A 23,926-nucleotide genomic window follows, 5' to 3' on the forward strand; every position below is an offset into this window, starting at 1 on the left:
TTTCATTCACGACAGTTACTTGAGTTTTCTTTAATTTTTCAAAAGCCTACATCATTTCAACATTACTCTACTTTGTCCTCTCTGTCTCCCTGCTTTAAATGCTATAAATTAATATATTAATTAATAGACAAACAACTTTTTTATACTTTCCTACATATGCATAAAATCAAACCAATGTTTTCTGTAGCAAACACAAAACACAGGAAAATACATGTGTTAAAGAGTGAAAACATTGAGCACTGGCCTACTTTCTGTCTTACGTTTCTTGGAACAAAGTGGTGCTGGCAGGGACACGTTTTTGAACTTTCTGTTTACTTTTTCTGTAAAGTATGCTGACAAGAAGTAGAATAAATAGCGTGAGGCCATATTAAGAAATGAAGGCAAATCCTACAATGCTCAACAGCTACATTTTGTTTTAGTAGTTTGCAAGAGGTCAGAGTTCATCACTGTTGACTTCGACTGCAGTTCTCTCCTTTCTTATAAGATTATCCAAGTTTTTCCCAGTTTGTACCTAAGTGTGGTTCAGACTGTTCATTTATATTCAGACTGCTTTACTTTAAAAAAAAGAATCCAACTCAAACCTTGGTGAAGTCAAAACTTTTCTTTGCTCTATTGATTCCTGCAGATGATTAACAGGAACAAAAAATCAAATCAACATTTAGCCATTTATAAATATTTGTTTTCACCAACTGGTGAATTGTATTTTTAATGGCATGACATAACTTCATAATAATAATTTATATAACAGCCTGAACAACTGAGTTATCTAATTATCTAGTTTTTGCAGTGTGCGACTTTTTTTATGTGTACCAATATTAGGGAAGCATTATGGTGTTTATAAGAGTTTGTTAGGGTCTCACTGTGTCTTTAAAGTGGCAGCATGTGATCACAGTATTTATATCTGTTTCCAGTGAGCCTGAGATTGTTTTTGGAGGCAGAGACAGACTTGTGTAAATCATTGAACAACATTTTTTTTTCGCAGTCTGCAGTGTTTAGTTTTCTTTGATGGATCAGACGCACAAAGACAACATGCATGCAATAACCAAAAGCAGGATCCTGTTTTTGTGCATATGTTCACTGATGTCAGTGAAGAGCCAAGGTAAGTACTTCAAGTGATTTCACTTATTACATGATGTTTTGATGGTAATGTGAATAATGGGAGCTTATCCAGGAGTTAGTGTCATGAACTAGCTGTGTAATGCAGGCAGGGTAGGACTTAAATGCAGACTTTCGGAGACAGGACTTACCAAATGAACCTTAAAAATACACAACACCTCAACACATAAGAAACATAAAATGCTGGGTCAAAGCACCCAGAACCATCACACTTAGACCTGGGACCTTTCACTCCTGATTTATCAAAAAATAAATAAATCTTGCATATTCTTTATTTAGCAAGTTGAGTTTGAGTTTCATCAATTAAATTAAGTCATTCTTACTTATTTAAATAAAGTATATAGTTGTTTGATGTCTGGATGTCCTGGTATTACTTTGAGAAATAAAAACTAACCTGTATTTATGTCTTTGTCATGATTTTGAGGGGTTTTTCTAATGGTTTTCACACCAGCTCAGCAGTGTCCATCAATTAATGTTCCAAATAATGTGAACGTGATAGGAGATGCAGAAGAAGCAGCCTACGGCAATGTAGTTTGATTTAGCTGCAAGTCCAGCAATCACATTCTGACAGGGGCAAGAGAAATTTATTGTGATGAAAATGGGGATTGGAAAGCAATCCAACATGTGACAGTAAAGCAAAGATTGCTTTTAGAAGCGCCTTCTTTCAGCAGTTAAATAGTAACATCCAAACAATCACCAACCACCTGAAAGAGAATACAGCAGCAACTCTATATTGTTTATTTCATTTTGAGCTATATGAAAGTATTAATCATATCGCTCAGTAATAAAATGGTGTTAAATGTATCACACTCTGTGCCATATATAATCCTGAACACACACGTCATTAAATTACTCTACTGAGTATGGCTACAGTTAGCAGTGTTAGCAGCAGTAGCTCTCCTTCCTTGAAGGTTAGTGCGCAATACATGCATGTGCATATAATCTCAGTCAAGTGGTTTACAGCAGAACTGCAGCTGAAATAATTCAAATAATTATCGCTTGCAAATAAAGTGAGTTTATTTATAGAATGTGAAAATAGAACAGATTTAGGACTGTAAAAAATCTTCTTCCTCTTGGCTATTAGTTTGGAGAAATATTTGCCTGTTTTATTAAAATATAAGTACCACTATGGACTACACACTATGTACATAGCAAGAAGTCCAAAAATATCAGTTGCAAACAAAAACAAAAAAAATAAAAAAAAATCATGAAATTGTTCTGAAATTGTAATTAATAAGAAAACATTGCAGCTGCTTTGCTGGTTTTGCTAGTAAAATGATCGCTTTCACTTTATCAGAAATCTTCCTTTCACAACAGGTTAATCAGCAGTTGCCTTTTATGTACCTTTTTATGACCAATTGTTGCGGTTGCATTCATGACTTTGACTTTACTCTACAGCAGCTTCAACATGTGAAGCACCAGTGATTGAAAATGGTTTTGTACTTGGAGATATCAAAGAGTACAATGATCGTGAAATCATAAACTATATGTGCAATCCTCAACATAAACGCGCTCAAGAAATACCTTCAAGGTGCACAAAGATAGGAGACAGAGCAGAGTGGATCCCCAGACCTGATTGTGAAGGTAAACTTAAACAGAATTACATACAGTTTATACATTAAATGCCACTGACTGGAGCTGGATGTCTGGATGTCATGGTATTGCTCCGACTTGGTACAACACATGTGCTTCATTTCCCAACATATGCAGAAATAAAATGTCAGCTGACACTGCCACCACTCCCAGGAACCACATATGAACCTGCTTATAGAAATAGGTTTTCACCTGGTGAAACGGTAAGAGTTACATGTGAGGAGAGATACTGGATTGGGGGAACTCGCACACTCTCAGTTGAGACTACTTGCAATGACAATGGAGAGTGGAATGATGGACCAGTATGTCAAGGTATAAAACTACAAAAGCTTTAGACACATATTCTAAGCTCACTGTTCTTTGCTTTCATGTAGTTCAATCAGCCATGAGGATGATGACCAATTTTATGAGGATTATCAAGTCTTTCTTTCTTTCCAGAGGTTACATGCAGCCGTCCACATGATAGACTTTTGTCCTCCTGGGAGGGCTCTTGGCATTGGGAGACAAAGAAATTGGGCGATACTGTCAGGTACACATGTAGATCAGGATACAAGAGGAAAGATGGCGTCACTCGGGCCACATGCACCAGAGATGGGTGGGAACCGAATCCACTTTGTCAAGGTATGGTGAAGTTTAGTTTGTTTGTTTTTTTCTAATTCTGACATGATCTTTTTAATTTCTTTAATTTTAGTCCATATTTGAGAAAACAGGAGAGAATTGCAAAATATCTTTGGTCAAACAGAAGCCTCAAAGGATCATTCAATCACAGAGTAAAATCATGCGAGCCAGCTATATAAATATTAGAGACTGTGTGATAGTTCGTAGTGAGAGAAAATGGCAATAACATTCATTTTTTTGTTTATTTGTGTGCTAACCAAACACTAACCAAAAGAGAGTACAAATACTCATTACATATTATTTTCTGTACAGATTGCAAGAAACATTTCTACCACCACAACAACTTTCAGCTGGATGTTGAATCCACAACTGAATATTTTTCTTTTCCTTTGACTGAACATATTCAAATATGAAATACAGAACTTTTAAATGGAATCACATTTACACTGGGGAGCTGCTGCTTTATTTAAATGAATATATGAAAGTATCTGAATGTTTTACATGACAAAATTATCTGAATCAAAGTAAATGCAGAAGCTTAATAAATGTGTTTTTGTTCTTTTCAGAGATAAAATGCAGAAGGCAACATTTTAATAATGCAGATATTACTGGAAAAATTCAGGCTGAATACAGGTACAATGATCGTGTCCAGTATAACTGCAGGAGAGGTTATGAAGGAAGTTTCACTCTAATCTGTGGAGAAGATGGCTGGCATGGGTCTAATGAATGTACAGGTAAGAAAATGCTATAAACTTAAAAGGATACATTTATTTATTTATTTGTGGGCTCTTGTTTTTCATTACGAACATGAATATTTTAAAGAACTGATGACAAAAGACAAATGTATAAACTGTGTATAAAAGGTGAACATTGCTTTCACGACTTAAAAGTGAATCCAATATGAAAGTTCAGTCAACATGAATTCTCTCAAATCGGGGAACTCGCAAAAAAACATCTGGTTCTACAGAAGTCTGTTGAAAAATATCTTTAGAGCCCTCCATGAGCTCACAAACATTCTTCATTTTTGAAGCTCATATATATCAAAGAGTAACAAGTATTTTCCTTGACATTGATGTCATCGCCTTGTCCATCTTCTTCCGGGATTTCTTGTCCTGAAAATAAAGGGTTATACTTTCCACACAAATCTGCTTGGGGATCACTTGGATCCCAGTGCCATAAATTTTGCTTCATTCATCTTTTTTCCTATGATTTAAAACAATCTGAAATGCATCTCCAAAGTGGTACCTGCTGGCCAGTTTGGCTATTGCTATATCTTGTCATTCTCTCCTTGCTGATATGAGTGAATGGAGCTCAAACACCAGTCTCTGTCTAACTTTCAATCATCTACATGACAGTAATCATTAAAATAAGATATTTATATACATTTATTTATATATTTATTTATATAATATTTCTTCAACTACCCTTTGGATTGCAGTGTTTAAGTGATTGGATAGTCTATATTGGTCTTTACCATACACAACAAAAATAAGAATAATGAGAGATGAGGTATTGTTTTCTTTTACACATGCCGCTAATATCAAAAATTCTATTATTTTACTTGTGTTTTGCTGTATGGACTTTCTATCAGTTGAAATCAACAGCTCATGTTTTGCTTAGCTCCGTCTGCTTCCCTGAGTCTGCATTTTGTGTCCTCGCTCACTAACATCTGACACATCATGGGAAGGCTTTGCGCAACTAAAAGCCTATTCCACAGAGTGGCTGTCCAAAAGTCCAGCACCTGATTTCCTCAATTCTATCATATTTTCAAAATGCTGTTAAAGAAGAAGGGATGCTGCACAGTAGAAAGGATGGCTCTTTCCAACTTCTTTCAGATGTGTCGCTATCGTCAAATATAAAATGACCTCATTTTTTTCCTAAAATGGTACATTTTTTCCAGTTTATGACATTTGCAAATAATTTCAGTATGTTTTCATTTACCTTTTGTACTGCACCTCAACATTTTTGATATTGGGGTGGTAAATACAAAAGAGAAGTATGTTTGTTAATGCCTACTGAGTTCACTAGTTTGTTGGAGGCGTAGGCCCGGGTAAGCCCATCCATTAAGACGGCAGAGGTGAAAGTTCAGTCTCACTTGTGGCTGAGGTTTTTGCTGTTTTGGTAAGAATCTAAAGCTACAGTCTGAAGTCTAATAGTAGTGACAGTCATGAATCAAACGGATGAACATGAGCCAAATTTCATTCAAACATCTCACGTAAAGACAATCAAAAACCACACCAAATGGAGGATTGCCAAAGTCAGCAGGATTCCCTGCTAGTCAACTAATAACAGACATTACACAGTCTATTCAGTAGTATTAAGGATATTTAAACCTAGTCCAACGATAGTTGAAGAATGTTATCTATGAGTCACACTTGTAATGTATTCTGACTGCTCTTTGATAATATCTAAATGTAATATCTGTCTTTCTGATAGCTATAACAGGATGTCCAACAATGAACTTTGACCACAGACTTAAAGTTTGGCCACATGGTGACAAACTTTACTTCACGTGCGAGGATGGTTACAAACCTCTCACCAAAGGCTGGTGGGGTGAAGCCACATGTGTGGACGGTGTTTGGTCTGGAGTTGAACGCTGTGTCGGTAATAAAAGTTTCTAATTAAAGTATCTTCTGTTATTAGCATGAAGCAAACACAGTGATTTGTTCAATACCAATGTCAAGATGGGGAGTATAAGATGTTTAGGTAGAAAAAATATATTTTGGAATCTGTTTTAAACATTTTTTAACATTTAAGTTTTATCTGCAGTCATGTTTAAGAAAATTGGAAAATCAGTGTGAATATGTTTTCTGTAATATCTTACAATAAGTGCATTGATACAGAGTTTCTTCCACTGCTTATTCTGATCACGTTTTCAAATGGAGAAATGGATTTCATCCATCTGTAATTTTTTTGCCTGATTGTTTGTAATCATATCCACCTTAGAGGAACAAAAGTGTGGAGAAGTTCCTGTGATTCCTAATGGGGAAGCGACACTAGGGAGTATTGAACTACAAGGACAATCCCAAGAAATGATATGGATTACTTGCAATCCACTATACTCTGCTAAGATTGAGGAAATAACTTGTCGTGACGGACGATGGGATTTAATTGGATCACTTGATGATATCTGTAAAGGTGAGTCACCTTAACCATTATTTTTACACATATTGATAAAGAGATTACAGTGTGTAAATTAATAGTTTACATGTTTGACATGTTCATGTCTTGCAGCTAATCAGACCTGCAGCCCTCCACCCAAAGTTGAGAATGCTGTTATTACATCTCCTTATCAGAAGGAATACCCCTCTGGGTTTGAAGTAACTTATCAGTGTCATGATAAGTACACAATAGAGGGGAACGCCACAATTAAATGCACAGCTGAGAGATGGGAGCAGCTCAACATTCAGTGTATACGTACGTACATAAAAATAAAATATTGTTGTGAATAAGCTTTAAAACTGGAGTCTTAAAAGTTAAAAACACTGCTGGGTGTCATTCTGCCTGCTGACATATTTCATCTTTATTCATCTTTCTTTCTCTACCCTTGGTCAAAGGTAGAGAAAGACTTTAGTCCTCCTTTAAGAGACAAATCAATGGAAATAATATGACCCAACATTGTACCAAAGGCACAATCTTTAACTGTCCTTACATATACTGTTTTGTTTTTGTCATTCTGCACATGTACCTCAGTTTGCTTATCTGCCCTTATCTTTGCTTTCAAATCAAAGCTACAAGGTTTCATGTATATAATATTGACAATACTATTATGTATTTTCAGTGTACTGTGAAAAGCTTATGGATGAGTCACAGACGATGGACTTCACAGCAGAGAAAGAGAAATACATGACTGGAGAGATCATCGAATATCAGTGTAAGAATAAAGCAGGATTTACTGGCACTGCAATGTGCCAACATGGCAAGTGGGCTAAAACAATACAATGTGATGGTAAGGAGAAATTAAACAAATGTAGTTTTCATACAAACACCCCCATGTAAGACAGTTTGTAGATTTAGACAATTCTGCTTCACTGGAATAACTTTTAAAAGAATTGACATTCTTTTCTGACTGAGCATTAAAAGACTGGACATTAATTTCATCTTCATTACAGCAACGAGAAACTGAATGGCTATTAATAATAAATATTTAAAGAAAAAGTTGAAATGTAGTGAGAAAATGTCTTATTACTTTGAATCTGATTTGGTTTCATATTTATAATGTAAACCTCAGTAAAACAGATTTTCTTTTTCAAAACAGAGAAATGTAGAGTCCCTGAAGCACCATCAGGTCTAACAATCACCACAAATGTAATAGACGATCAAATAAGAAAAGGACAACATCTAACATATGCTTGTAAAGACAGTACGTACATCGTCAAAGGGAATGCAACGCTTGAATGTTTGGAAAATGGACACTGGAGCAATCCTCTTCCCACATGTGAAGGTACATCACTTGTCCTCTTGTAATCTTACTGTTTATCAGTACAAAGGATGGAAAAAGATTGCTATTGCTGTTTTTGGTATTTCTTGGGGTGTCGTGTGAATGAGTGTAAGTTACACCCACTTTAAACCCAAAATTAACAATTAACAGGATTTCAACCCTTAGCTTTGAGGCAAAAACACATTTCAGGTTATCAGTAAAATGTCCTCTGCCTGATCTGCTCTTCTGCTAATTAGTTTGTGTGAACATTGTTTCTAGTTAATTCTTTGTCACAGATGGCCACAGTGTTAAGGTAAAGTAGAGTGATGCACAGGGTATATGACAAATATTTCACTTGAAATGAAAAATGATGCATGACAGCAGATCAGAGTGAAAATGTGATTATTGTGACAAAATACTATCTAATGTTGGTTTTTCCTCTGTTATTGCCCACATTTTTGTAGCTGCCAAGGATTGTAGGAGGCCACCACCTCTTTCACATGGACGGACCAAAACAAGGACTAGATACACGTACAGACACAATGACAAGGTCGAATATGTGTGTGACAGAGACTACAGCATGGAGGGTGGGCCGTTCAAAACATGTGTCGATGGTGATTGGGTTGGAGAGATGAGATGCCACCGTGAGTTACATTTCCCTTTTGCTACACACAAAGTTTTTAAATCTGTTCTAAATAAACAAACAGCCAGTGGAAGGACGCTGGAACCAGTTTGAGAAGTTTATTAAATCTGAGAAGTTGGTTAAGTGTGACGTTGAAAAGTTGTTTTCATTAACACAGACAGTGGCTCAAAACTGTTTGAAATGTGGTGCATTTAAGATAATATCTGAACACACCACAATGTAGACTTCAGGGTTAGTTGCAGTTATATCATTAAATAATAATAATATTAATATGAACAAGAAGAATTAGTTTATATAGAAACCTCTGTAATAACCCACCATCCCCAAACTGTGCTGCAGCTCACCATGACATACTGAGATCATCACGATGGCTTCAGTTTTTAAGTGGATAGGTTTTTACTTTTACTATTCTTCCTAGATACACTATTGCAGTCTACCCAAAGTCATGCTGAGAACGTTATTGTCAGGTTTGTTTTTCCAGGATTTCAGTGTTTTTAAGTGGCTGTCTACAGAAGAACAGGGGCATACAACATGCTTTGGACATGTCAGAGGAAATATGAGAACCTGATGAGCACACCCGAACCATAGAAGAGTTTGAACTTAAAAAATAAATTATTTTTTATAATAAAATAATTTAAGGAATTAAAAGGATAGGATTTGTGAGGTGTGGGAGAGGGCAGTAGATGAATAAATCAGAAAAGAAGACAGCAATGTTTCCTTTATAACACATGAGTTTGATACCTGTACTACACAGTTTATCAATAGTTACAATGAGTCCTATGAGTGATGACAAAGCAGTCTTAAAGGCTGATCTGCAAGACTCGGATTACGCAATGAATACTTCATCTGAAATGTAAAACGATGTGTGACAGTATATGAAAATAAAAATGTGACTAAATAAAATTATTGTGACTAAATATTGCCTAAACTTTCTTTTCTCTATTGCTCACACTTTTGCAGCTGCCCAGGGTTGTGGGAGGCCACCACATCTTTCAGATGGAGACACTAAAACAAGTACCAAATACTGGTACCAACATAATGACAAGGTTGAATATACCTGTCAGCCATACTACGTCATGGAGGGTGGACCGTTCAAAACATGTAATGACGGTGAATGGACTGGAGAGATTGCATGCCTCCGTAAGTGAAAATTTTCTTTATATTTTTCATGTTACATTCTGTGAAGAGAAACGTAAAAAGTCCTCTTGGCTTTTGTTTTTTAATTTTGTTTAATTCCAGAGGTGTGACCCATATTTACACAAATATACACAACTGTTTGTGAGCCTCTCAAGATGAAAAACTCTGTATAAAATATTAAATTAAATATGTTACTCACAAACAGCTAATGCATTACTTTTATGAAGCCCTTAAATAAACACGGGAAAGTTGCATTTCAATCTTGACTGTTCAATTTAAAATCCACTGTGGTGGTGTACATCATTTTTCACAAAAAGTCCAGAACCCTTTACTGTTAAGCTGAATTTTGGAACTTTGTCAAAAAACTAAGGCTGGATTTTTGAGAACTGAATGATCAAAATCTCACAAAAAGCTGTATCTATCAAATATGATACGCTAGGCATCAAGGGGATAAAATACTTTGGAGCATGTTGTGTTTGACATAAGAAATCAACAGGTACAAAGTCATTTCTTTGGAAATATCCTTTACCCTCAGTGTGTCGATAGTCCAGTCTGAAGTTTACTGAGCATTACTAAGAAATTATTTATTTATTTATCATTTTTATTGTTATTATTTTTTTATTTTATAAAAATATACACATTTACAGATAAGTATACTTCTACAAACATATTTGCTCAGCCACACACATATATACATATCGCTGTTGTGAAAATACTGGGTGAGTACACCTGATCAGAGCCCTACCTGCTCCTTGTACCATATTTTTAGACTGAGTTACTGAGCTACTGAGAGTCACTTTTTAGACTGAGTTATGCTGGGACATTGCTTCAGTTCTTCACTTAGTCTATTCCACAGCTTCATTCCACACGCAGAGATGTAAAACCTTTTTAGTGTTGTATGGATACAGGGATGTTTTAAATTTAATTCCCCAATAATTGTATCCCTGTTCTCTACTGTCAGGAAGTAGGTTGTTTCTTCCTTTATACAAAATTTGCACAGTAAGAAAATGGCCCAGATCTGTGAATTTTACTATTTTGAGTTTAAGAATCAAAAATAAAATCAAAATAGACCTTCCAGAGAATCTGTGGCTGCATACTGGCCTAAAAGGAGTCAGTGGGTCTGAAATGTTTCAGAGACTCAGATTGTGGATGGTTTTAGTAAATAAATCAAAAAGCAGCCAGCGAAGGGATGCTGGAGTCAGTGAATGAAAAACTGGTTTACTTATTTGGAGAATGAGTAGGTTTACATTGAAATATGACTTCAGCATCCAAAGTAATCACAGGGAAATTAGACAAAATTAGTAGTAAATGTAATCACCACACAAGAGCAACAGCAACAGTACATCATCTGTGTATCATTCCAGCTTTGGACCACAAAATAAACTTTATTTTGTATGGCACGTTTTACATCATAGCCACAAAGTCCTTTACAGAACACAATATTCTGTACATCCATGTATTTTACTAACATTAAAAGACTGTTTATCTTTTATGTCTTACAGGACCATGCACTGTGGATAGAGAAAACATGAACAGACATAATATTCAGTTCAAATATTCAAGAGATGATAAACTGTATTCAGAACATAATGATAAAATCACATTTGAGTGTACCAGAGGACACAGACCTGTTGGGACACTGGGAATGCGTCAGACATGTGAACATGGCGTGATACGTTTGCCGACTTGCCAGTAATGCTTTTTTGTACAAGACTAGATAAACATGAGGGCGCTAATGTGTGAATAATTGAAGACCAGAATGAAGACTTAGACCAGTGAAGTACCAGTGCTGTTTGTGGTCATTTCAATAAAAGCTAATAAATGCTGACTGAGTCTGTTTTCTGCTTCTACATGTTTTCTGAGTGAAATCTATCTTGCATAAATCCTCTAACACAAATACAGAACAAATATACAGAACTTGGCTTTACAATTTAATAAATGTTGCTCAGCAACTGAATTTTGTATACTGATGATCTGATTTAAAGAGTTATCAAATGATCTGTATAAAAACATGACTTGGCTGATGTTTGTTCAGTCATAAAAACCTATTGATCGTTCTGTAGTTTCCATAACTTTTCTCTGGGTCATTGTAAGGAAAATCATTCAGACAAGAAAAAAAATCCATCTGACATGTACTTTCCTCTATAATATAAGGTGTGATCTGTTATTGTTTGGTACTGTAAAATAAAATTCGATTATATCAATTTCAGGAATTTTAAGTTAACAGGTTTTCTGGTCCAAACAAAGATTTTTTCCTACAGTCAAATACAACCCATATGAGTGTTTGCAAAAATAGGCAGACCCAACAAAACCAGTTATCATGAGATGGCTAATAAATAGTACTTCACTTTAAGAGCATTCATGTCAATACAAGCTGTTTGTGTAGTATCTCATGCCCTTTATTCCTAACACACTCAACTGAGATGAGACAGTGTGTCATTTTATTATCAGCATTTTATTAACAGCACAGTCTGCTTGAAATGAAAGTCATGACACCGATAATAACTAAAAGAGCCGAGAAAGAAAACTTAAAGACAGACGTTCTCGTTATTTTTAGCCTCTCTATCCATAACTACCGAAATACCAGTAGCCCCACATCAAAACCTTGCGAAATAACACCAAACAGAATCTTAAACAGTGCAAATTGCTTTCCAATTCAAAGTCTTACTTAAATATTCTACAATTTATACAGAGGCTTTGCCTTTATCCTCATTAATTCTTTAGAAAACTAAACATAAGAAAGGATGATTTATGCCCATTGTGTTGGGTTTTTTCATAAGCGAGGACAAATATGCTCAAATTAATTAGTTTTTACAATTTATTAGAGACAAAGCGGCAGCACCCAGGCTGTAAACACTGTTATTGCATGTCACAGAAACATCATGTTAAAATAGTTGAGGGTGGTCTGATATCAGCTCACGTTTCTTCTTTTGCACCGCTGTGGATCTCCTTATAGAGATGACCGTCTTGCAGGCAACGCTCCCTGGCAGAGGTGGTTACCATGACAACCACCTCTTGTCCTCTGGTCAGGCCTGCATAAAGAGATAGGGAAGGGGGAAAGGAAAAGAAAAGGAGGAGAAAGAGCTTCTCTAACCCCAGAAAAATTGACAGCCGTGTTTCCTCTAGCAGAGTGGGCCTCAAAGTTTTGTTCAGTCCAGGCAGACCTTGCTCCTCATACATTCCTCAGAAAAGGAGGCTTCTCTCTGTTTATGCCTGTTAGTGGCTGAGGGTAGCAGTCTAAATCCAAAACTACACTACAATGCACATAACTATGTTCAGTAAATGATAAAACAAATGTGTGATGCAAATTGTGAGGTAAAAGCATTAAAGATAAAAAATTAATTCAAGCAACTGCCATTCATTAATCTAGAGCAAAAACCAATCATCCTAATGTAGTGCCCCTGAAATAGCTAGGCCCGCCTCGAGTTCGTTTTACTTTATCTTACTAGTGATGGGTCGGTCGCGAACAAAACGGCTTTTACAGCCATTTTTTTTAAAGTCAAGGACGGGACGGGAGCCGCGTTCTGTTTTTGTTTTTCTCTCACCCTCTCTCTCTCTTACTTTTTTTTCGCTTAATGCCACACGTGACTGGTCAGTATGTCTTTGTTCTTTGTGTTTGTGCTGAGCAGAGGGGGGAGGGGCGATAGTTACACTCACAGCAGCAGTAGCACATGAACAGAGCAAGAGGGAGAGAGAGAAAGAGAGCCAGGGGCAACAACAAGAAACAATATCAACAGAAAGGTATAGTAAAGAAAATGAGTGACGCAAAATCTGGAACCATTTCAATTCTACTGACATTACAAAGGCAGAGTGTAGAGTCTGCAAGAAAAGAATATCATATAGGCCCCACAAATAACCTGCACAGGCACCTGAGAACTGTCCACCCATCAGTGCAATGGGAAGATAAAACACAGTCAGTTGAGTGTGATATTAATGAAGGTGCCAGTGTGTCTACTGCAGCTGCTGCTGCTGCTTCTGATGCTGCTTTCAAAACAAAACTGTTTTATAAGTTAAGTTTTGTTTAGTGACCCATCCCATGCCCCTGTTATTTCTTCTCCAGATCTGAACCAGTGTAAAGGTTGCAGTTCAAGGGCCTGAGGTATGAAATTCTTTTCAGATCAGCTGTGATCAATATTTTTTGGATCTTGATAAATAACAATAAAAGCTGTAATGGCTTCATTAGCATTTTGTGTAAATGTTTGTGTGAAATTATAGCTTGTTAATGGAAAATTGTACTTAGTAGTCAGTATAAGCTTTTAATGATATAAGTTTACATATGATAGAATACTGCATAATAACCTTTTGATGACTTAGACTGTTGTTACTTGTTCTGTTCTCTTTTATCAGTTCTCACAACGATAGTAAGAGCTGAACAAGCAGTTTCACTCCCCTACCAGGAAAAGGAGCCGCTTCCCACAATCACACACACACACACACACACACACACACACATACGCACATGCTCACGTATCAACATTCCACTGAACAAATGACAGGAGAGAGATCACACTCCCGGGACAAGCCCGCTGGGTCCAGGTTGTGGTCGCGTCATTCTGTCAAGGCTGTGTGCAGGCAGGCAGGGAGAGAGGACCCAAAATGCAGGACTCACAAATGCAAAAACTAAAGGGTGAATTTTAGTTGATGTGCTTTTAGTTGATGAAGCTTTATTGATGTGCACAAACTGAACTGAACTGGGAATACAAATCTAAACTAGCAAGCAGGCAGGTAGGCAAACTGAACACACAGGGGAGGTATGAGGGTACGACGCGACAACGAGCAGGGGAAGACGCAGACACTAAATACAAGAGGTGAACAGAGCTAAGAGGAAACAGCTGGGAGACACAGCTGACACTGACGAGACAGGGAGAGCACAAAGCTGAATGCACTAGTGATGTGTCGGTCGCGAACGAAATGGCTCTTAGAGCCGGATCTTTGACGTGAACGACGCGAGCCGGCTCCTTATCGCGAGCCTTGGGGGGTTTTTCTTTCTCTCACCCTCTCTCTCTCTCGCACTTTTTTCCTGCTTCACTCCTCACACTAGCCTTGTGCTTGCGCTGGGCAGAGGGGGGAGGGGCGGTAGTTACACTCGCAGTAGCCAGTAGCGGTTTTAGATACGGGCGACACGGGCGGTTGCCCGGGGCGGCATCGTGGTGGGGGGCGGCATCACGGGCATCGGCAAAAAAAACCCCAAAACATGCTTGTACTCATGCTGCCCCGACGTCATGCTAGCGCATATTGGGAATGGCATAGGCACCGATCGGTTTTCTATCACCCATTTGCTGGGAGTAAGGGCGCCCTCCGTTTGCGAGGTGCGCCTGCTGCGTGCAGCACAGGGAGGAGAGGGCGGGGCGGCGGGGGATTCTCTGGCTTGCTGGAGCAGCATCTAATAACCAACTCGCAAAATAAAAACAAACCAACAAACACGAAAACAGCAGACATTATGATACAGACTTATAATTTGCACCGATGTTTTTTCAAAATTCTATACGCGAAAAGGTAGCGCGAGAGCCCTCGGTGCGCCTGCTCGCTGCTGAAGTCAAAGTAAACTTTATTGTCATCTCCGGTACATACAGTCCAGTATATAGAGAGGCGAGACATCGAGGCTCCAGTTACAGCAGTGCACGTAAACGAACAATAAATATTTAAGAGTAAAAAAATAAATATACACTTTAGGACTTGGGGTAAAGGGATCAATAACAATTTAAAATGTATATTTTATATTTTGTTGATTTAAAGTCTCACACACAACCCGTTTTTAAAGTTTAAAAAAAAAGAGAAAAGAAGAGGAGGAGTGTAGCGACTTCCACAGTCGCTAGAGGCCGGGGACTGAGCCTGCCTGACGCGCTGTCAACTTTACGCAATAATGCGAGAGGTGGAATTGCTTGTTTGTTTATTAAAGTGCTTGAAAAGTTTACAGAGCAATGCGATCGGCTCGCGATTCAAACTCTTAAAACATCACAGGCTCTAATGCAACAAGGGGAAACTCGTTGTGCTGCGATCAACAAAAACTACGGCTACCCAGCCCTCCTCTCTGTCAAAATCAAATCAGTGAAATACAGACTGACAACGCCCTCTTAATGTCACCGCTAGCACCCACGTGACTCCCGTTACACATCACTATAGCAACCAAACAAATGAAAACCCAGTGATCATTAAAATTCAATACATTTAATTATGGCTCCTACAAGGACAAACGAGCAAAAGATACAGGTAAGCAGATGTGTCATTGGATAATGGCAGGTCATGTATCCTAAAACATTAAGAATCAGAACACTTTCTTAATTATGTGGGTTACAGTTCCTCCAAGGAGAAATGGTAAAAATAGTTACAGTAACAGACTAAACTCCAAACAATATATACAATAATATAATATTAATTAGTCAGTGTCAATTGCTGATTTGTCCTGTTCTCATTGTATGACGAATTATGATGTCTGTTTAGTAGCCGTTTGCATACTATGCATTCTCTCTCTTCATATGTGTGTGTGTGTGTGTGTGGGGGGGGGGGGGGGGGCGCCAGAGGGAGTGTTCGCCCAGGGCGCCAAACAGGCTAGGACCGCCACTGGCAGTAGCACAGGAACAGAGCAGGAGGGAGAGAGAGAGAAAGAGAGCCAGGGACAACAACGTCACATTAGAAAGGTATAGTAATCATCTACAACTATTTTCAGTTGCAGATGATAAAGGATTCAGAAAGTTTATTCATGCAGGCCCATATGACAGAGAATGTGCATCTTCTTTGTGTTTTCATATTTTAATTTATATTTAATTGTGTTGTGGTTTGCAGTGTTTTGTGTTGTTTCACTTTAAATTTGTTTAAAAGGAAAAAGCTGAAAATTTAAACAGATAAAAATTGAAATGTGAATAGTTGGTTTTTGTATTATATGATTTATTTATTACATTTTATGTGGAGTGAATAAATAAAAGTATATTTACGGTGGCCCCTAGAGACAAAGCACGTACAAACTTCAAAACACGTAAAAACTCCAAAACACGTAAAAACTCCAAAACACGTGAAAACTCCAAAGCACGTACAAACTCCGAAGCACGTACAAACCCCGAAGCACGTGCAAACTCCAAGACACGTAAAAACTCAGACGCACGTAAAAAGAAGCACTCTTTTTCTGACCAAGGAGAACGGCGGCGCGGCAGTAGCACGCAGCGGCCGCTCCGGAGCCAAAATGGTGCTACATTGTTTACGTTTTGTGTGTAACGTGTTTTATTTTACTCTATGTATGGATATCGTCGCAACTGGTGTCCGTACATACAACAGCCAGACACTTTTCAACCTAAATAACCCGGTTAACGACATCCAAGATGGGCTGCGGGAAACGCTACGTGAACTCGGCTTGCTCCGCGAACCAGGCCTCGAAGCCTCGGCGTTGCCTGATGCCGGCGACCGGAGGAGGGGACATCGGAAGCGGTGCGCGAGGAAGCGGAAGCGTGGCAAGCGGGCGGGAGTCTGTGCTAGGCTAAAAACAAACCCTAGCCGGCCGGCTCTCCCGTCCATCATCTTATCCAACGTCTGTTCCCTGGATAATAAACTGGATTACATCCGACTCCAGCAGGCTACACAGCATGAGGTTAGAGACTGCTGTGTCTTTGTTTTCACGGAGACATGGCTCAGTGACAGAGTACCGGACGCCGCTATTCAGCTAAACGGGCTGGCCTCGTTTCGCGCCGACAGAAACGCAGCTCTGTGCGGTAAGACTCGCGGTGGCGGCTTGTGTGTTTACATCAACGCGAAATGGTGCAAGAACTCTGTGCTAGTTTCTAGTTATTGCTCATCGCTGGTGGAGTTTGTGACTGTTAGATGCAGACCTTATTATTTACCACGGGAATTCACCACTGTTTTCATTATCGGAGTGTACATTCCACCTAGCGCTAATGCTAAGGAAGCGCTAGGGGAACTGTATACAAAGATCAGTGAACTGCAAAATACACACCCGGATGGACTGTTTATTGTTGCTGGAGATTTCAACCATGCAAATCTCAAGTCAGTGCTTCCTAGATTCCATCAGTATGTGGACTTTGCAACGAGAGGGGAAAACACGCTGGATCTTGTTTACACAAACATCCCCGGCGCATATCGGGCAGAGCCCCGCCCCCACCTCGGCTACTCAGACCACATCTCTGTTATGCTAATTCCAGCATACAGACCACTCGTCAGGCGATCAAAACCGGTTCTGAAGCAGGTGAAAACCTGGCCAGCAGGCGCCATCTCTGCTCTTCAGGACTGTTTCGAGAGCACTGACTGGAACATGTTTAGGGAGGCTGCAACTTACGGCGACTTCACTGACTTGGAGGAGTACACGTCATCAGTGTCCAGCTACATCAACAAGTGCACCGATGACGTCACTGTCTCCAAGACCATCATCTCACGACCCAACCAGAAACCGTGGATTACTGCGGAAGTACGTGCACTTCTGAGGACCCGAGACTCTGCCTTCAAAGCGGGAGATAAGGTGGCGCTTAGAAGAGCTAGGGCCGAACTTTCTTGGGCCATCAGAGAGGCGAAGCGCGCACACGCCCAGAGAATCCACAACCACTTCAAGGACAGCGGCAACACACAGCGCATGTGCCAGGGCTTACAAGCCATCACTAACTACAGGACGACATCACCTGCCTGTGACGGTGACGGCTCCCTCCCAGATGCGCTGAACAACTTCTACGCTTGGTTCGACAGGCAGAACGACGTGGCGGCGAGGAAGACCACCCCTCCTCCGAACGACCAGGTGCTGTGTCTCACTACAGCTGAGGTGAGGAAAACTCTACGCAGAGTCAACCCATGTAAAGCTGCTGGACCAGACAACATCCCAGGCAGAGTGCTCAGAGAATGTGCTGAACAGCTGGCAGATGTTCTCACCGACATCTTCAACATCTCTCTGAGCAGTGCCGTCGTTCCCACGTGCTTCAAGGCCACCACCATCGTCCCCGTGCCCAAGAAGTCTTCTGTGTCCTGTCTCAACGACTACCGTCCTGTTGCACTTACACCCACCATCATGAAGTGCTTCGAGCGGCTCGTCATGAGACACATCAAGACCTTGCTGCCCCCCTCACTGGACCCACTGCAATTTGCGTACCGCCATAACCGCTCAACGGACGACGCCATCTCCACTGCACTCCATCTTGCCCTCACACACTTGGACAAGAAGGACACACACATTCGAATGCTGTACATAGATTTCAGCTCAGCATTCAACACGATCATCCCCCAACAACTGATTGGAAAGCTGAGCCTGTTGGGCCTGAACACCTCCCTCTGCAACTGGATCCTGGACATTCTGACCGGAAGGCCTCAGTCAGTACGGATCGGGAACTGCACCTCCAGCACCACCACACTGAGCACTGGGGCCCCACAAGGCTGTGTGCTCAGTCCTCTGCTGTTCACACTGCTGACTCATGACTGTGTAGCAACACACAGTTCAAATCACATCATTAAGTTCGCTGATGACACGACCGTGGTGGGTCTCATTAGCAAGAACGACGAGTCAGCGTACAGAGAGGAAGTGCAGAGGCTAACGGTCTGGTGTAAAGACAACAACCTGTCTCTGAATGTTGACAAGACAAAAGAGATGGTTGTTGACTTTAGGAGGACACGAGGCGACCATTCACCGCTGAGCATCAACGGCTCCTCTGTGGAGATCGTCGACAGCACCAAATTCCTGGGCGTCCACCTGGAGAAAGACCTTGGCTGGTCCCTCAACACCAGCTCCCTGCACAAGAAAGCCCAACAGCGTCTCTTCTTTCTGAGAAGACTGAGAAAGGCCCAGCTTCCACCACCGATCCTGACCACCTTCTATAGAGGAACTATCGAGAGCATCCTGAGCGGCTGCATCACTGTCTGGTTTGGGAACTGTGCCATATCGGACTGCAAGACCCTACAGCGGATAGTGGGAACAGCAGAGAAGATCATCGGGGTCTCCCTCCCCTCTATTGAGGACATCTACACCACACGCTGCATTCGCAAAGCCACCAGCATTGTGGCTGATCGGACACACCCTTCTCACACACTCTTCACACTCCTGCCATCTGGAAAAAGGTACCGAAGCATTCGGGCACACACATCCAGACTGTGCAACAGCTTTTTTCCACAAGCCATCCGTCTCCTCAACAAAAAGGGACTGGACTGATAAACACACACGCGCGCTCACACACACACACACACACACAAACATTATCACTCAGCTTAACTCAACTACCTCAAAGCATTGAGACTGGACTGACTAATCAACACAAGCGCAAACACACTGACCTACACCACCAAACTATCGTATACACCAACCTGTAAATGCTCTTTTGCACAATATTATTACTGGATTTTTTTGCACTAATTTCTTTACTTCCTAGTCTTCCTTAGATAGTTAGATAGTTAGTTTTTGTTAATTTATGTTGTAATTTATGTTAGGTCAGTCTGTCTTGTCTCTGCTAGCCAGCTAACTAGGCCTCTTAGTTAGCTAGTTTAGTGTTTTCTGTTAACTTATGTTGTTTTGAATTGTTTGAATATATATGAGTGCTTGTGTATAAATATACAAACAATACACATATGCTTTCTATGTGTAATTTAAGTGATCTAGGTAGCTCTGTTTTGGAAGTTCAGTTAACGCTAGAAATGTGTTTTGGAGTTTGTACCTGCTTTGTCTCTAGGGGCCGCCGCATATATTTATATATAAACATATATCAATAAAACCACTTTTTTTTTTTTACATTAGTAATTCCTTTTGTGCATAATTTATTATTGTTGTTAATAATAAATTAACTAAAGCAACAAAACAACCTAAAGAGCCAGTTCGGAGCCGAACAAGCCGGCTCTTTTTATTGAGTCGAGCCGAAAGAGCCGGTTCTCTAAAAAGAGCCGGAAATCCCATCACTACTGCAAATGGATCATTAATCCCCCCTCCCACCTGGAAACTTTTCTAACCGGCACACTGCACTGAGCATGCATGTTTGTATACTGCCAGACAGTGACAAATATGGCATATTTTTCAGACTCAGTGTCATTTGGATTTCACAAAGAGGATGTCCAACAAAATGTGGTAATTTGCAAAACATGCCGTAAAACTCTTATCTCAACCGTAAAAGGTAGCAGCAAAGTAGAGTCTGTTGGCATCATGAAAAGTTTATGAAAGACTCCACAAAGCTGGGGTGCACAGGCCTTGAGTGATAGGTGGGGGAGGGGTCTCAGGACTTTCACAGTAGGCTATGGTGCAAGGTGGAGAGAGGGAGAGAGTAGTGTGGCTGTGGATTGTAGGCTGGCTACAGGTAAGTCAGAAGGGGTGAGCATTCACTGCAGTGTCAAATCTGTTGAAAGACACATTCAACTCTCTAGCTCTGTCCTCACACAGATCTATACAATATCTGCCATAAAATCCTCATAGATCAATATTTTTTCTACTTCACCTAATAAAGTTGAGCCCTTATCAAATTATTAAACTTTCAGTCAGGATTTCAGGATTTTAACCGTTTAAATGCCAGTTTCATTATTTGAATTGTCAATTATCTATTTTGAAAAATTATTATTATTAATTTCCATATAATAAATAGTAGGGGGATGGAGCATTGGTGGTGATTAGAGTCTTGGATATGTCAAAGATCAGCAACACAATGGATTTGATTGCATTTGTATAAAATACTTAATTCACTTTCATTAAAACCATTTTTTATCTCAGTGTACCAACACCTTGGTCCATTGTTTTATACTTTGATAATTATGATATACTGATCATGAATTTAAGTTCATTTGTGAATAAGAGCACAGAATGTTTTATAAACATTTGGATGTGTTTTTTTCTCTTTTCTTTTGGTAATTTATTGATGTAATGACCTTGACCACTAAAGATTTTTCTTAACTGGAAGTGACATGAGCTGCCTGAACAAACATGTAGATGAATGACAAGGACAATGGTAAACAAATCACATAAAAATTGCAGAATAACTCTGTGTGTGCCAACAGTGTGCTATATCTTTGTTTAATACTTAGCGATATAAATATTAAATATTTTAGTATACTTATATTTATACCCAACAATTGCAAATGCAAATAAATCTGAATAATTGATTTTAACAATACACTGTGTGTGTGTGTGTGTGTGTGTGTGTGTGTGTGTGTGTGTGTGTGTGTGTGTGTGTGTGTGTGTGAGTGAGGTGAAAGGGTTAAATGCCAATGTCCCTGAGTTTCACAGCATGTGGTAAAAGAGTTCAGTCTGTGTAAGTGTGGAGGTGAATCACTTCTTAGGCAGTATTTCCTGAACACAGCATCCCTGATTTGAATAATGAGACTCTTTGGCCTTTCTTGTTGATCCCATATTGTGTAACTAGTCTGTCAAATGAAATAAATTCTGTTCCTTCTAGTATATGTTCTAAATATTTGATTCCTTTACCACTCCAATCTGAAAAGTTTATCATATTATTGTTTTGTAATATGTCAGGGTTGTTCCAGATAGGTGTACGTTTGCATGGGATTAATGAAGACTCTGTCAACTTCAGAAACTCCCACCATGCTGTCAGAGAAGAGCTAATGTTGACGCTTTTGAAGCATTTCATGAATATTGTTGATGAGTTTGCTGCAGGAAGGGTTTTCTAATGACAGTAAGAAAAAAACATGATTCCCACTTTCCTATTAGTGAAAAAATCCACTATATCACCTGTTAACAAAAACACATCACATTTGGTTGCTAAGGAAAAGAGTAACATTGTGGGATGGACACCAAAAGAAAGAACAGTGAATGAGAGAACAGCAATTTTTTCAGTTTTTTGGATATTTAATGTGTTTAGAGTGTGTAGTGTGGTTGCTGCATTTTGTTTTGCTTTGTTTTATTTTGTGTGTCAAAACAATGAGGTGACTACTGAATCTCACAGATGTCGGCCAAAAAGCCATGAAAGGTAGATTGCAGTGTAAACACTGTCTCCAGGTGGGCAACAGGAGGAGCGACACACCCTGGAGGTCTCAGGCATGTGATGTGATCATCTTTCTTGTGGCAGACAGGAGACCTTGGGAACTGCCAAGTTCACAGTGTTGGCCAGCCGCTTGAAGAATCATAACCGAGAGATAGAAAGCAGTATGGGAAGAGCATATGGGAGAAGGACGCAACCCATAACAGCAATGCTCAGTGGATCTAAGATAAAGACCACAGCAACCTCCTTGAACAGGGTCCACTAACCATTACAGAGGCAGACATCCATGAGAGGGTCTCCAGAATGAAGAGTTGGACATCACCAGGCCCCAACATGATTCATGCCTACTTGCTGAAGAAGCTGACAGCGCTCCATGAGCATCTGGCAGCACAAATGAACCAGCTGCTTCTGGGACCTCCAGATACAAACAGACAAACTAGTGATGGCTAACCAACCAGATATAGTAGCAGTGGACAATCAGAGGAAGACGGCTGTAGTAATAAATGTAGCTATACTGAATGACCGCAACATCAAGAAGAAAGAACACAAGTAGATGGAGAAGTACTGAGGTCTCAGAGAAGAGCTCAAGAACATGTGGAGGGTGAAGGTAACAGTGGTTCCAGTGGTAATTGGAGCACTCACTGCAGTGACCCCATAGCTGGGCGAGTGGCTCAAGCATATCCAAGGAACAACATCCAAGATCTCTGTCCATAAGAGTGCAGTCCTAGGAACAGCTAAGATACTGCGCAGGACCCTCAAGTACCCAGGCCTTTAGTAGATGACCGTGGGGGCAAGAGGGGAATTTGTTTATAGTGTGCGTGTGTGTGTGTGTGTCTGTGTGTGTGTGTGTTTGTTCCTGTCACACTCACAATTGCCTTTCAAATCTCATTTAACAAAATGTATCTTTTATTATAACATACTAATGGTCAAAATGCCTCATCTTTCAACAATTTCAGAAATAAAATGTCAACTGACACTTCCACCACTCAGAGGAACCAGATATGAACCTGCTTATAGAAGTTTGTTTTCTCCCGGTGAGAAGATAAGAGTTACATGTGGGGAGGCTTACTGGATTCTGAGCACTCAGACCACCTCTGCTGAGACTACTTGCAATAACAACGGAGACTGGACTATCAGACCAGTGTGTGAAGGTATAAAACTGCATCTGCTTTATACACATATTTTAAGGTTAAGGTTTCTTGCTTTGCAGCGGTTCATTTATACATGAAGATGATCTGCCCCTATTGGTTAGTCTATATCTCTTTCTAGAGGTTACATGTAGCCATCCACAAGCTCTGTATTTGGATCACTGGGGTGATTCTGGGCAACAACAAAGACTGGGCGACACTGTTAGTTACACATGTGGATCAGACTACAGGAGTACAGATGGAGCTCCCTGGGCCACATGCACCAGAGATGGATGGGAACCAAATCCACTTTGTCAAGGTATTATGAGGTTTAGCTTGTTTTTCTTCAAATTCTGGTTTTATTTCTTTCATTTCATGTATT

This window comes from Pelmatolapia mariae, linkage group LG17 (genome assembly GCF_036321145.2).
Source record: "Pelmatolapia mariae isolate MD_Pm_ZW linkage group LG17, Pm_UMD_F_2, whole genome shotgun sequence".
NCBI classification, from domain to species: domain Eukaryota; kingdom Metazoa; phylum Chordata; class Actinopteri; order Cichliformes; family Cichlidae; genus Pelmatolapia; species Pelmatolapia mariae.